Here is a 16,289-nt window from a genome sequence, read left to right on the forward strand (position 1 = left end):
GTCTGTCAAATCTCTCTTCTGACCCATTTTGCCAAAGGAAAGGAAGTTGCCTAATAATTACACCTGATATAGGGTGCTGATGTCATTAGACCACACCCCTTCTCATTACAGAGATGCACTTCACCTGATATGCTTAATTGGTAGTAGGCTTTCAAGCCTATACCGCTTGGAGTAGGACAGCATGCATAAGAAGGATGATGTGGTCACAATACTAATTTGCTTAATAAATCTGCACACCCTGTACAAACACAGAGAGAGGGCAGAGAGGACTTGTGTAAAACCCACTCTGGAACACATAAAACATGTAAATTATATTCAGAAAGGCTCTGGGCCTACTTCCTGTAAGGTAACAGTGCTCATCAATGCTCATTGACAGAAACAGAACTTACAAATCTTAACATGAAACACAGTTTAAATCTTTATTTCTTTAAATGTTTGATATACCTCACTTAAGTAAATACTGCATCCAATATAAAGGAAATGTGACACAGTAGATAAACAATTTGATCATGTTGACTCTAAAAGCCTCAAAATGTCACTGTATCCTGCTGAATGACTTGAAGTGCTGGTTTGTTTGATTTCTGTGTTAGCGAGTTACCTCTGTTACAATGATTTGGAAAATGAGAGGGATACACATTTTAAGCCATTAGCTGAAGATAATTAAATGTAGGAATGACTACTGAATGTTGTTTTGGTCTAGAATAATTCACACTCTAGTGACTGAAGTGTGAACACGAGTGTCTAATAAAGAGTTTGAAAACCAACACATTCTCTCTGCATTTATCAGGCAGAGGGAAAAAGCTGTTGACACGTCACACCTATTTACGGAATGGGTGTGGGACATGATATCAAGGGTCACATTGTATGCAATCCCCATTCACATCAACTCTTGGCAGACAGGAAGGAGCTATCTCACCATGGACAATTCAACATAGACGGTCAGTTTTACTATTTTTTTAATTCAACACTGATCTACAGGTTTTCTTCTACTTTTTACATTCCGATTATTTATTCTTAACGTTGGTTGTCGTGTGTATGCACTTTCTCACAATAATGCCATGAATGTTTTATTTATTTATTTATTTATTTTATTTTCACTTCAGTCAGAGATAGTGTGATCCGTATCGAGTATGAGAGACTGAGAGTGAAGCCAGGATGAAAAATTCACAGGATGAGGTAAACAAACTGGAAAACACATTTGATCCAAATATCTTAAATGCAAAAATTCAAAACTAACTTTATTGAGAAATTAGAAAAACTTAAAGACAATTTATAAAAATGGGTAGTGTTACCTTTTTCACTGATTGGTTGAGTAAACACTGTTAAAATGATTACCCTCCCTAGGTTGCAGTATTTTTTTTTTTTTCAGAATGTTCCAGTTTTCACTCCTAAATCATTTTTTAAAGCCATTGGCTCCCTGATTTTACCATTTATCTAGGGGTGCAAAACACACAGAATAACCAAAAACACCTGCAGAAACCCAGGGAAACTGGCAGTCTTGGATTACCATGCTTTCAACATTATTATTGGCCAGCAAATTTCATGCAATGCCCAGAAAATCTTGAACCAAATCAAAAAATTATGTAAGTTGCCAGATATCTCTGACTACTCTCCAATTTGGCATAACCATGCATTTCCACCCTCTATGCAGGATATGGCCTTTCAGGAATGGAGGGTTAGGATCACAGGCCAGCATCACAAAAGTAAACAACTTTTACATAAACAGTTTGTGTCATTTGAGCATTTACATTCTGTCTTTCTAACACCCACTTTTTTTTAATCTTCAGGAGAGATTACATTCAGCAAAATAGTTCATAATTTCCCTGCCCACCTGATGATCTCCACTACTCAAACTTCTAACAAATCCGCCACACTCAAAACATCTGGTCTATAATTTTGTGGTCATTCTTACGGATCTGCACGATTGTAGAACTGATGAGATTAAACATTCTTGGGTGAAGGAAATGAACATACAGATTAAGAATGAGGTTTGGGACAAAGGCCCAGCTGGTATCAGATCATGTTCAGTCAGTGCAAGGCTGCAATTGAATCAATACAAGGTGATTCATCGACTACACAATTGCACAGTAAAATGTGCAAAATGTTTTCTGATTCATCTCCATTGTGAATGAGATGTGGGAATGCAGAAGACACTCTTACTCACCTCTTCTGGGATTGTCCTAATCTTTATCATTTCTGGTCCACTATTTTTCAGTGATACTCTACTGTAGTTGACCATCCATTTCAACTGTACTCCACAAATTGCTTTATTTAGATTTTCTTCAGGGATGGAAAAAAAAATAATTCACAATGCATGGTCTACTTTGACAAATCGCATGATAATAGCATAACAATGTATTTTGAAAAGATGGAAATCAGAATCTTCTAACTCTTTTGAAAACTGGTGGAATGAGTTAACGGTTATTTTACATGTGGAAAAGCTGTGATCTTTCTGGTAACCCAGAAAAATGTTTAAAAATCTGGAACTCAGTGCTTCTTCTCATAAACAACTAAGAGACATCAGGTCCTTGAAGGCACGCCTTCACATTTCTGACACTAATAGAGGAACTGCTATTCTCATTGTACTGTGTCATATCTGTGAAACGAAAGTTATGAATGTAACTATGGTTCTATGAATCCCAGATGACCGCCAGAGGTGATGCTGAAAACATTGGAATGTTCCTTTCACGCATGCGCAGTTCGAGTATGTATACCAACAACGTCACTCGTGATCCCTGAGTGACCCAGGAAAAAAATATAAGTTCCGGTGTCCAACCCCAGGTTCGGTTACTACAGAATCTTTTCATGTGATCACGAGGATTCTGAGTGACAGAATGCTTTGGCGGTCATCTGGGATTCATAGAACCATAGTTACATTCATAACTTTCATTCTATTTCATCCCTCCTGACCACCAGAGGCTTTACTGAAAGCACTGGAATGACGTATACCAACTTAGTCACGAGGAATCCCAGAGACCAACCTCACTGGGAAGCCTCTGCAGAGCCAAAATCCAAACCCAGTGAATGAAGAGTGGCGGCGTTAATGTTGCACTATCTAGAAAAAAGTTTCTGGCATCACTCAGGAAGCAGCAGCACAAATGTTGTCCAGGGTAGTTCCCTCAGGGTTGCCCAAGCTACGGGCCTTAAAGGTTGTATAGAAGATCTTTATTACTAACAAAAATGAATTAAAGCTAAAATATGGCGTTACTAAGCTGCAGCAGCCTTGTTTTTATCATGATAAAAAAAAATAAAATAAAAATTAATCAACTCTGGAGGTTGTAAAATCAATATTACTTTAGCCAATCAATAACGAGGTAGCCTCGTTATCTATTGGTTTTCTAACGTGTCAATCAACCTCTCTACATTTTTAGCGTAACTGTCATGCTCCTACGCACTTTACGTACCCCCCCTCCTGTTGTCGGCACAACACTCCCCCATGCGCTCCACCCCACTCCCCCCATGCTAAGCTCTGCTGCCGCAATCAACACCTTTTCACATGTAGACTTGAGACAATTTTTCTTAATCATAGCTACAACGTGGTGCCATTTGGCGAAAATGTATGTTTAATCTTAAAACAAGACTTGTATGAAAAAGTCCGGAGAGTGAGAGAGGGGTGGGGTTTGTTCACGTCTGCCGGCTGCAGCGCACACAGACCCGCTGTGAGCTCCGAGCGTGAGTCTGCTCCAGTCCTGCAGCTCCACACAAACCTCCCCGTCCTCCTCTGATCCACCCGAGAGCAGGGACGGGTCAGGGACAGGATTTGGCGCAAGTACAGGATTTTACTCATATTCGCTGTGTTTTGTGTTGTTCAAAAGGACACGTTGGTAGCTATGTGTTAGCGCTATGATGCTAAGTTGCTACTTGCTACTTGCTACTTTCTGCGTAAGGAGGAGGCGGTCCTCCGGAGAGAGCAGGGGAGGAGGGGGTGTGGGTCACGCATGCGCAGCATTTCAAAAAGGACTAACTGTCACTGGATTTCTCCCTCCGTGGAAAATCCTCTATACAACCTTTAATCTGGTGGAGTGGCAGCACACCTGATGGTAGAGGGTGGTTCGCCAATCACCACCTGTAAAGAATGAAAGTGAAAGGCATCCATGATCCAGTGGGAGAAGCACTGCTTTGAGAGAGCAGGGCCCCCGCCAGGACCTCCATAACAGCCCAAGCTGTTCGAAGGAAAGAACTCCCAAGGTGGCAACAATCGTGGCCCAGGGCTCTTACTGGGCATAAGAGATCCGCCTGGTCCTAAGGGATGTTCGATAGGGAGCCACGACATATGAGCCTCATAGGATGAAAAGATTGTAGACCTGACAGCACCTGGGAAAAGGGTGAGGGTCGGTCTTAGAGTGGCAACCCTAACATCCGGGCACCACTCCAGGCAGGATAGATTCATAAACAAAGCATGTACACCACTATGTATTTGCCACAGTAACGACCATGAGAATATGGTCTTGCGCAGCACCCACTGTAGCCATAGGCTCACAGGAGAGGCTGACACATGCCATCCAGCACTAAGTGCAGGGGTGTGTGGATGACACTGCTGGCACCTGCACCCCCAGGATGGATGGATGGTGACTTCCCCCATAGGAGCGCTCAATTTTCCCAGACCGTGAGGACCGGAAAAAGCACTGCGTCCGCCCTGCAGATCGAACACCACTTAACTTTCCACCTACCGACATACTGCCACTGGGCGGATGTCGGTCTGCCAATCAGGATGGTCCACCTCCATTATTACCTCCGGCGGGAGGTGATTGAAGTAGAAGGACACATTACTCTAGTCTGGGAGCAGGACCTGTTGACTTGCCCGATTCAAGCCTTTTCATGTCAGGAGAGGATGCTGGCATTGCTGTGTTCACCGCTTCTCCGTCCCCTGAAAGCTTTCCTAAGTTTTCTAAGTTTTCTCAAGCCCTGGATTCTCTTTCACTTGATATTTTTTACCTTCGGGATAGGCCCGTGTTTTGCCTGTTTTATTTCCTGTTAACCCGGGTTTTTAAGTGTCTTTTGTTTTTTCCTCCACTCTACTCCCGAGTATCGGCTAAGGTCTGCTGCTCATACCTCCACTGCCAGCTGTCCCCCTAGAGAAGCAAGCCTGTCCATCGATGCTGTGCTTGTGCTGACGCTGGACACCATGTCTTTGGGTCCCGTTGTGAGGCTTAGTTGGTTCCCTGGAAGCACCATCCTCCCCGTCCAGCCATCCGAGCGCCGACTGCGATCAGCTTTTCCCCTGGAATATCCACTCCGTCCATCGCCGCCATGCCTCCCATGACTACCTGCTGTCGTGCCCTGGGATGGGTCAGCCAGTTGCTTGGAGCCATCATTCCACCCGGCTCATCCCGATGTTTCTGTCCAGCTGGTTCCTGCTCCAGTTCGTGCTTGGGCTAGCACCTAGCACTGGACTGACTAGCACCGAGCTATCCAGCTCCAGGCTAACTGCACCAGGATCAGGCATGTCTCTAAGATATTCCGCCTTGCAGCTGCTCAAACTCAACAACTTCTCCACTCCGTCCTGCATCGAAGCCATCAGACATCACGGTCTCCTTCGACGACCCCGCTATATCCATCGGAGTGCCCAGAGAAAGTTGGTATATTCCCAACGCTGCCCTGCCACAGCTCCTTCCATCTTGGCTCCAGCTACTCGTGGCACACTCTGCCGACATCATTCGAGCACTGGGGCTGATGGGTCTTGTAGTCAGAGGCCTAGAGTGGACCGTCCTGCGGAGCCTGCAGCAACACCTCTCCAGAGATGATTTAACCCTCCAAATGGCTCTGTGCGGTCTGTATCAAACAGAATTTTTGTGCTCAATGACTTCTTTGTCACTCGAAGGCTGGATTTCCTGTTTCTGTGTGAGACCTGGCTCTCCACTGGAGATAAAACACAGTTTTCTGAGCTCTGCCCACCCAACTGCAGTTTCTTAAATTCTCCCCGAACATCACGGAGAGGTGGAGGCCTCGCTTCCATCTTCAAGTTGTCCTTTCACTGTCGGCAGATCCCTCACAATGGCTTTGCTAGCTTCGAACTGCAAATTTTTTAACTAAATTTGTCCGCACCTCTTCTGTATGCAGTGGTCTACTGTCCCCCCAAATTCAATAAGGACTTTATCTCTGACTTTGCTGATTTTTTGTCTGGGCTTGTGGTCAAATATGAGAATTTTATTATCTGTGGTGATTTTAATATCCAAGTTTGTTGTGTCTCGCAGCCTCTGTCCCGGGATTTTTTGAGCCTTCTTAACTCATTCAGTCTTGTTCAAGCTGTTGATGACCCCACCAATGAAAAGGGACACACACTTGATCTTGTTCTAGCCCACGGCGTTTCCATCTTGGTTAATTAGATCTGTGCCATGGCTTTCTCTGACCACTCCCCAATTCTGTTTTCTGTTTCAATCCAATGCACAGGTAGTTCCTATAAGGCCCCTAAACAGATCTCATGCTCTCTGAACCCATCTACTGCTGAGCAATTTTCTGCCGCCTACAGTGTCTCCAGACCCTATAGTTGGAACCCCTGCTGATGAGCTCCTTTCTACGTTCTCTTCAGTTTGCACGACAATTCTGGACTCAATTGCCCCTCTCAAGTCCAAGTGCCCCAAAACTCAGATCTCCGCAGTTCCCTGACAGACTACCATCGAGCTGTAAAATATGCAAAGTCACAGCACATTTCCACTCTGATTTCTTCAAACTGTCACAAACCCCATGTTCTTTTTCACACACTGAATTCCCTCATGAACCCCCGCAATGATCTCCCCGTCATGCCCTCCCCTGCCCACTGTGATAGCTTTCAAAAATTCTTTATCAGCAAGATAGGTGCACTCAGACCCCCTACTACCCCTTTCTCGCCCCCCCGGTCAGCAACAGTCTCACAGTTTGAGCCCGTTTCACTAGCTTCTCTCTCTGCCGTAGTCAGGCATTTGCAGCCTTCCAATTGCCCTTCTGACTGTCTACCCTTGCGTCTGTTCTGCTGGGTGACTTCACCTCTTCTGCTGCCCCCCTCTCCTGTGGTGTGCCTCAAGGCTCCATCCTAGGCCCCGTTTTATTTATCTTGTACATACTGCCCTTAGGAGATATAAATAAATCCAATATCTCCTTCCACTACTATGTAGACGACGTCCAGCTGTACCTCCCCTTCAAGGCCGATGACTCTGCTACTCTCTAGCCTCTGCTAGACTACATGTCGGACATTAAAGCTTGTGTCCGGAGTTTTGAAAGAGAGAGGTTTTTTTTTAAATCCAAAGTCTCAGGTTCCGCCCTCCCTCTGCTTTCATGAGCGACCAAGCCACGCCTCCTTAATTGTGCACGCTATTATCCCTCAGGTGAAAATGAGTGCCTCTGAGTCCTACAGCATCCTACGTGTTTAGCTGTTTCCGGTGGATGTTCAGCAGACCATGGATATATCCGAGGTAAGCGCGGCGGCTGCTGCGCAGCTAACTCACCTCTGCCTGGGCTAGCAGCCGTGCTCTCTGGCTGCGACGCTGCGTGCACACTTTGATTGACAGCATGAGAATGCGGAAGCTCGAAATCTATTGGCTGACGCTGACCGGCGCTTTTTCGGATATCACGGGGGTCTATGAGACAAAGGCAGGGCTCATAATTAAATTTTTATATTGCTTTATGCTAATATTATATTGTAGTATTGAACCAGACTAACACATTTAAGTTCTGTTGAAAAATGATCCATACGTTGGAAATGAACGGAAACTCCGGACACGAGCTTTAAGGCATGGATGACAGCCAACTTCCTCAACCTCAACGAGGATAAGATAGAGGTTACTGTGCTTGGCAAAACCCCTCCAGCACTTTACTCCAATGCCCTGGGTCCTCTTGCCATGAAGTCAAAGCCAGCTGTTAGGAATCTGCATGTGATTTTTAACAGTTCCTTTAAAGCATGGGTGGGGAACCCTGGTCCTGGAGGGCCGCAAACCTGCATGTTTTCCATGTCTCCCTGCTTCAACACAGCTGATTGCAATGAGGCTCGTTATCTGGCTTTCTGCTGGACTTGGCCATGAATCTTGATTCGATTCAGGTGTGTTGAAGCAGGGAGACATGGAAAACATGCAGGTTTGCGGCCCTCCAGGACCAGGGTTCCCCACCCGTGCTTTAAAGCGACACTAAGGAACTTTTCAACTTTAATAAAACATTTTAATATCTTTTGTGATGATACATCGACTTACAACTAGTTGAATGACCCCTCTGTCACAACCTGAGGGCGTCAGCATTGCTTTCACTTGGACTAAGCAACTGTGAGGAGGGTGGTAGGAACCCTGCACACTAAAAAACTCTAAATGTGCGGACTGCTTCACGGCATGCGTCACATCATGATATAACATTGTTTAGCCACCATTAGATTCATTACCTCGTCATTATCCATCCCTTACACAGCCACTGGAAACAAATGTAATAATAATAATAATAATAATACAATTTATTTGTATAGCGCTTTTCTAGACACTCAAAGTCGCTTAATGTAGGCGAGTTCAGTCCGACAGCTTGCCACCGGGAGCAGCATTTTACGACGCCACGCGCTAGTCCTCATGGGAACTGTAGTGTTCATTCAGGCAAAACACTACCGCTTTTGTCCACTGGCGCCGCCAAAATCAACGATAACTGAAAGTTCCTTAGTGTTGCTTTAAGTTCGAGCAGCAGGTCAGCGCAGTCATCAAAAGAAGTTTTTTTTTTTTTTTTTTCCCTTGTCCTGTTCGGCAGCTGGGGCGTGCAATATTGTATGATTGTAGCCTTTTACTATCCGAACAGATTTTAATGTTAGCAGCAGGACAAGACTGAGTCTCCTCCTGCTGCTGCCTTTATTTAAAGCTGGCATCCGGCATGGCTGCCGGACAGGACCGGGACTTAAAAAATGCTCAGAGAGCAGGAACAGAAAGAGAGAAAGATAAAGAGAGGGAGAACGGAAGGGCGGGGGGGCACAACCTATGTACAAAGTCACAATACAAAACAGCGTTGTCGACGCACCACACGCAACCTAGAACAATCCCAAACCCCCAATCTAGACAACACCAAAACAGAGCCGACAACCAACACAGACAATTACAGAACCATACATACATTTTTTTTTTTTTTTTTTTCCCGAACCATATTAGTGAACAGACCAGGCCACAAAAATAAAAGGAGGTGTAGGGGAGGAAGGAAATGCAAGGACACCACAAACCCTTTTTTTTTTTTTTTTTTTGAATATAGCTAGTCGTAACTAGTAGTAAACTCGGGGCGTGCATCAAGAGAGGTCTGCTACAGATCACCATTATTCTAACCACCACAAGAAGACAAGGTAACCGAGTATGTGAAGAGTGATTAAAGATCAACGTGATCATGTGAATATGATGGTGACAGTGATGGTGATAGTGATCATGCATATATGACCGCTGACCTCTGAGAAGGCCAGAAGCAGGCCAGAGAGGCCCTCAGAGCCCAGACAGCCGGCGGATATCACAGAGCCCGGATCCAAGCCGCCCCCCCCAGGCAGACGCCCACGCTCCAGTCCAGAAACGGGGCAGAGGAAAGCCCCGGCTGGGGACCCCGGCAGTCCCGGGGCCCGGGCCCCGCGGAGCCACGACCAGCAGGAGCCGGTCCACCCCGGGCGCCGGACGCCTGGGCCGGGCAGGGCCGAGAGCCCAAGGCCCAAGAGCCCAGGAGCCAAGCCCCCACCCCGGGCGGAGGGCCATGACCCACCCGGGAGAACCAGCCCACACGGGCGGCTACCCACCCCAGGCCAGTACACCCCCCAGCGCTCCGGCCACGCACCCCAAGATCCAGGGCATCACCCCCCCCCCCCCCCCCCCCCCCACCCCACGACCCCCACCCGGAACCCACCCCCCCGTCCACCGCCCGGCCCACCCCTCCCACCCCCTGTCCTCTCCCGCCTCACTCCCCCCCGCCCCAACCCAACACTCATACCCACTCACTCATACTGACACACACACATGCACAACCACTCATCCCTAAACCAAACGCACACACACACACTCACATTCCAACACACTCCCAGAAGAAGTTTTTTCAACCTGAGGACCTTGACAAAAACTAAAGCTTACCTTCCCCAAGCAGGGTTAGAGCAGGCCATGCACGCCTTTGTCACCTCTCACTTGGACTACTGCAATAGTCTATACACCGGTATCGAAAAAACCCAACTCCACCACCTGCAGCTTGTCCAGAACTCGGTCGCCCGACTCCTCACCTGCACCAAAAAACACGCTCACATCATCCCGGTTCTTGCTTCCCTTCACTGGCTATCCATCCGCTACCGCATTGATTTTAAAATCCTTTTAACAGTTTTTAAACCGCTTCACCATCTTGCCCCACCGTACCTGGCCAATCTTCTCCGCCCCCTCAACTCTTCCAGAGCGTTATGGTCGCCTGACCAACGCCTTCTCACTGTTCCCAGGTCTAGGTTGAAAACCAGGGAGGACAGAGCCTTTTCTGTGGCAGCCCCGAGACTCTGGAACTCCCTTCCCCCCCACATCCGAGCAGCCGAGTCTGTGGGAATTTTTAAATCCCTGCTGAAGACCCACCTCTTTTCTTTGGCCTTCAGCTAGGTCCTACCTTGTCTTTAGTCTTTTTTGTGTTTGAGTTCGAGATGTGTTTTAATGATTGCTTACTTATTTTGACCTTTCACCGCTTATGATTGCTTTTATTGTTTGCACTTTCTGAAGCACTTTGGCACGGCTAAGCCGTCTGTAAATGTGCTATATAAATAAAACTGACCTGACTTGACTTGACACCTGACAAGCTCCGTACAGCTGCTCAGCAGCCAATCGGGAACTCCAGTAGCCCAATGCAAAAGCGGAGCCAGTGGGGTCCACTGCAAGAGAGTCTGTGCAGCATGGTAACCATGCCCGAGCTGGGTGGAAAAGTGGGGCCACTGGCAACAGCATGCAGTCCCCTGACAAATTCTCTTGGCTATGTCAGGCCAGAGGAAGTGGCAAAAGGTGTAACAGAAGCCAATTAGCCAAGGGTGCAACAGTACGTCCTGGCCCAGAGACAGACGGTCCTCCTCAGGGGAACCCAAGTGGACAGTGGATCGCTTCCTCTGAAGCAACCCCACATGGTGTGCAACGACCCCATGTGGAGGCACCACTTTAATGATGGAGGGTCCCAACCGGAGAGGGAGTCCACTGGCAATTAGAGGCCCCTGCAGATACATTACGCGCAGGCTAGCCAGACAGGTCGCCGCCCACCTGTGACGCCACTGGGAGGCCTCTAACAACCAGACAGGCCTGCCAGTAAAGTTCAGCTGAAGCTATGTCCAGGAGAGGGAATGTCCACCCAGCAGGGACGGTGTCAACCGTCCCGAGCTGACCCCAACATCGCTAATGGCCGTGTTCATCATATAAACTAATCCAGAGGGAGTGAGCCGCTACCCCATCACGCAACATGAATAATAATAGATACAGCAACCTTACCATTTGCCAGGAGGTTACGAATTAATCCCTCACCACAGGAGACACCGCACCTGCGCCACCGACTTAGGTCAAATGGGATCAGCTAACGTCGCAGCCTTGAGGAGGGCAAATGCGCAGCTCCCACCAACACAGTTGCAAGGCAGACGGAGCTTCATGATGCCATATAGGCTCGTCCCATAACATTCAACCTGTATGCAAACTAAACGCAAGAAGAGAAACGGAACCGAACCTGGGGTTGGACACCGTAACTTATGGTTGTTTCTGGTTTACCCAGGGGTCACGAATGACATTGTTAGTATACATACTTGAACTGTGTGTGTGTGAAGGGAACATTCCAGTGCTTTCAGGACTGCCTCTGGTGGTCAGAAGGGATGAAAAAGAACTTGCAAAATTTTTAATTTTATTTATTATTTATTTTTGTTTTTAGTCTTGTCGCCCTTGTATTGTCCAGTGTGTTATATTGACCTGGGTGGGAAGGAGGGAGCAAATGGGTAATAGTGTCCTTGTTGTTACATTACTTTTTTTGTTGCTGTTGTCATGCGAGTATTTTGTGAATAGGGAAAAAGGTACAAATTAATTGGGGAAAAAAAGGAATATTTTAAATGCTATGGTAAAAGACAGTTTTTTTGTTAGTCAACAAGGTATCCTTTGCCACAAAGGAGGGTTTTGATGGAATTTTTCAGACTTTTTTTTTTTTTTTTGAGGAAATTAAAGTTTGGTTCTTATTTGGTAGTTGAGAGGAAAAAAATTACATGCATAGCTGCTGTTTGTCCGTTTTCTGGACTACATATTGATGTAAAAGCATGTTAAACATTTTAGGTGAGACATAAACTTTGAGCAACAAATGAAATATTCAAATTGTATGACCTTTATTGTCCAGCCAGCCATCTTTCACCACTTATCCAGGACCGGGTCATGGGGGCAGCAGTCTAAGCAGAGATGCCCAGAGTTCCTGTCCCCAGACACTTCCTCCACCTCTTTCCGGAGGATCCAAAGGCATTTCCAGGCCAGCTAAGAGACATAGTCTCTCCAGCATGTCCTAGGTCTTCCCCAGGGCCTGCTCCCGGTGGGACATGCCCGGAACACCTCCCCAGGGAGGTGTCCAGGGGGCATCCTAAAGAGGTGCCCGAGCCACCTCTGCTGGTTCCTCTTGATGTGGAGGAGTAGCGGCTCTCCTCCGAGCTCCTCCCTGGTGACTGAGCTCCTCACCCTATCTCTAAGGGAGCACCCAGCCACCCTACGGAGGAAGCTCATTTCAGCCACTTGTATCCGGGTTCTTGTCCTTTCGATCATGACCTAAAGCCCATGAACATTGGTAAGGGTTGGGACGTAGTTTGACCGGTAAATTGAAAGTTTCACCTTTTGGCTCAGCTCCTTCTTCACCACAACCGACCGCATCATGCTGCGCTGATCTGCCTGTCCATCTCACGCTCCATCCTTCCCCCACTCATGAACAAGACTTCAAGATACTTAAACTCCTCCACTTTGGCCAGAGTCTCTCCAACAACCTGAAGAGGGCAAGCCACCTTCTTCCGGTCGAGGACCATTGCCTCGGATTTGGAGCTGCTGATCCTCATCTCTGTCTCTTCACACTCGGTTGCGAACTGCCCCAGTGCATGCTGTAGGCAGAGGCGGGGCATGCCAACAGGCAAACCAGGCAATTGCCTTGGGCCCTGGCTTTTAGGAGGGCTCCCGCAAGGAGGCCCCTGAGAGACCGGGTACCCCAAGTGCTAGTACATGTACTGCACAGAAATGACAACAATCAGCATTTATGATGCAATTATGAAACGACAACGTAGCAAACCCCCTTGGGGGGGCCCACACAGCCCTATCAGCCTTCAGCGCTGTCTGCATCAATCAGGCGAGCCGCAAGGTTTATTGTATGATATAATTATTGACAAGCCAGGGCTTTCAAGGACTTCTGTTGGTCCCTGGGTCTAATAGAAGAGATTAGGGATTCTGTAAGTTTTTCAGTAAACATATAGCTGGGCCGTTAATGGCGGTAAGGTGCTGCGTTACCGCGAGACTCTTATCGCGCGAGAAAAAAAATGTCACCGTCATCTGTGCTTTTCAAAATTGGGTCTGGGAGCTGGGTCTACACATGCAAGCTATGCAGTTCACTTTGATATATTTTGGTGTGGATGTATGCCTGGCCCAGTCTGGCCGAATAACACTGTCGGGGGCGTGAACAAGCTGAACCTGTCCTACGCGCGAGAGCCACACCGCGCTCCAGCTGAGCGTAAAAAAAAAACACACTCGGGCTTTTAGCGGTGAAACACAGTCCATTCCTCATTATTTGCTGTATTGAACTCGGCCGAATTATCAGAAAAATCACGAGTAAAAGGCTGGTATAAGGCACAAACTGAAATCAGGAGCGTAAATATGAAAAAAATGAAAAGGAAAATTAAATTACGTGTTTTGTAGGTGCACCGTTTCTCCCGCTGGGCTTTCTTCAGGCGCTGAAAACACGCAAAACAAAGTACATTTCCCTTCAACACACAATCTGGCTTAATAAAGATAAGGATGAGGTACAATTCGACGTGACTGAATTTATCCTGTCTGTCTGAGAGTCTGAGATATGATGAAGTTTGAGGAAGTGTGCGCTCATAATTCCATTTTTCATCTGTTTATGACTTGGTTGTGACTTGGTTGATGACACATGAACACGAAACTGTGTCAAATTACCTGTTGGTTACCTGTGATGCTGCTGATTATTCATGTCTAAGTGAATAAACAGAAACTCGTTCTTGATTACTTATTTCTTATTTATGTAACACACACATTTTGAATGGCCTTGGCAGACTTCAAATGAGCCATTTTAATCGTGATTAATCGCGATTAACTCCAGGATTACAATTACTCGCGATTAAGGAAATTAATTGTTGCCCAGCTCTAATACATGCAAATTTTTTTTTTTTTCGGTGTGCACGGATGGGGTAGGGGCCCGATGAATTTTTTTTTCTTGGAGCCCCCAAGGACCCTTGCCCCACCACTGGCTGTAGGTCCAGCTCCGATGGAGCCAACAGGACAACATCATCTGAAAAAAGCAAAAATGAAATCCTGTGCTCCCCAAACCGGACCCCCTCTGGCCCCTGGCTGCACGTACAAATTCTGTCCATAAAGATTATGAACAGGACCGGTGACAAAGGGCACCCCTGCCAGAGTCCAACATGCACCGGGAACAGGTCTGACTTATTGCTGGCCTTGCCAACCTTCATTGTATTTTTGAAAATTTAAGATAAAAATAAAAGCATATTTGACTATATTTTTCATAGCTTGACCACTTTGGACTAGGTCCATCAAAATTCACTAAACCTCGACTTGTCATATCTGACAAGTCAACCCTACATTAGGCTGCACGGTGGCGTAGTTTTTAGTGCTCTTGCCTCACAGCAAGAAGGTCCTGGGTTCAAGTACCTGCCGGGGTGTGGGGCCTTTCTGTGTGGATTTTCCATGGTCTCTCCATGAGTGCGTGGGTTCCCTGCGGGTTCGCCAGCTTCCTCCCACAGTCCCAAAACATGCATGTCAGGTTAATTAGTCACCCTAAATTGCACCTAGGTGTGAATGTGAGTGTGCATGGTTTTTTTCTGTCTCATTAGGCACATTTGCATGAGCCACGTATAATCGGATTGTAGGGAGGAGCGGATTGTAAATGTGTCGTGTGGATCTGCTTCACTCGGAGCTGACTGCATTTCGGAGCCGATTGTACACCGATCAATAATCCGCTTCGTGTCTCATATAAACGCCACCTGACAGTGGAGCGGATTAAACGAGGGATTATTTGTTCCGCGAATGCGTCCTCTTGTACGTAGTGACGTGTGACGTGCGCAGTAAACGGGAAGCAGGACAGACAAAAAACAAGCAGAAGAGCACGACGATGGTTGAAAAAACACTTTTTAAATAAAAATACAGACAGAACAAACACTGGGCAGGTCAGATAGCCGCAGATCACGAAACAGCTAGTTGTTCATAGAGCTCCACAGCAGACTACGGTGTTATTGATTAACTAGTTCCCATGTTAATGAATGACGGCTCACATGCTAGTAACAGCAGATATTAAAGTGATATTCACAAAAGACTCTAAACCTATACATTTACTGTAACTATGGACAACCGACGTTCGCTAGAATGACTACAAATTTCAGTCTGTATTTCAACATTTGTTGGTCACAAGTTAACACGGACACCAGTTAATCTGAAACATCGGCATGCGGCGCAGAGCCTCGAGACACAGAGACACTGAGACATGCCGCTCGGTGGGGCGTTGCTCCGGCCGGGGGAGCACCCACTCCTTGAGCAGGGAATCATGGAGATGTTGGGACATTATTTGAGCAGATATCCAGCAGATGAAAACACTCTGCTCGGCGCTGAGCTGACCTGAAAGTTCCATGAGAGACTTTGTGTGCATGTCACAGGACACGTATAATCCGCTTCACCCAGGATCCTTGTAAAGGAGTGGATCGCTTTGTTTGCTGTTCATGTATACACAAGTGTTTAACATGATTGTTTTCAATCAGATTGAAAAAACACCCATGTAAACTGGGCCACTGTGTTGGCCTGGTGACAGACCAGCAAACTATCCAGGGTGTAACCTGCCCTCGCCCAAAGCAGATGGGATTGGCTACCGCCCGCCGCGACCCTGAAAAGAATGAAGCAGTTTAGAAGATGGATGGATGGTATTATCATCCATAAAACAGTGTTTCAGATTTCTGAAACCTTTATTGGATTAATTAAAATTAAAAGACTGTAACTTTGACTGTATTTGTCATAGCTAGATCTATAGCCAAAGCTTTGTTTAAAATGTATCATGACACAAAACATGACACGTCAATGGAAAGGACTTGATCAGGGGAGTAAGATTATGACAGTCTGGAATGTGAATTTGCTCCA

The sequence above is a fragment of the Salarias fasciatus genome, unplaced genomic scaffold (genome assembly GCF_902148845.1).
Source record: "Salarias fasciatus unplaced genomic scaffold, fSalaFa1.1, whole genome shotgun sequence".
Classification (NCBI taxonomy): domain Eukaryota; kingdom Metazoa; phylum Chordata; class Actinopteri; order Blenniiformes; family Blenniidae; genus Salarias; species Salarias fasciatus.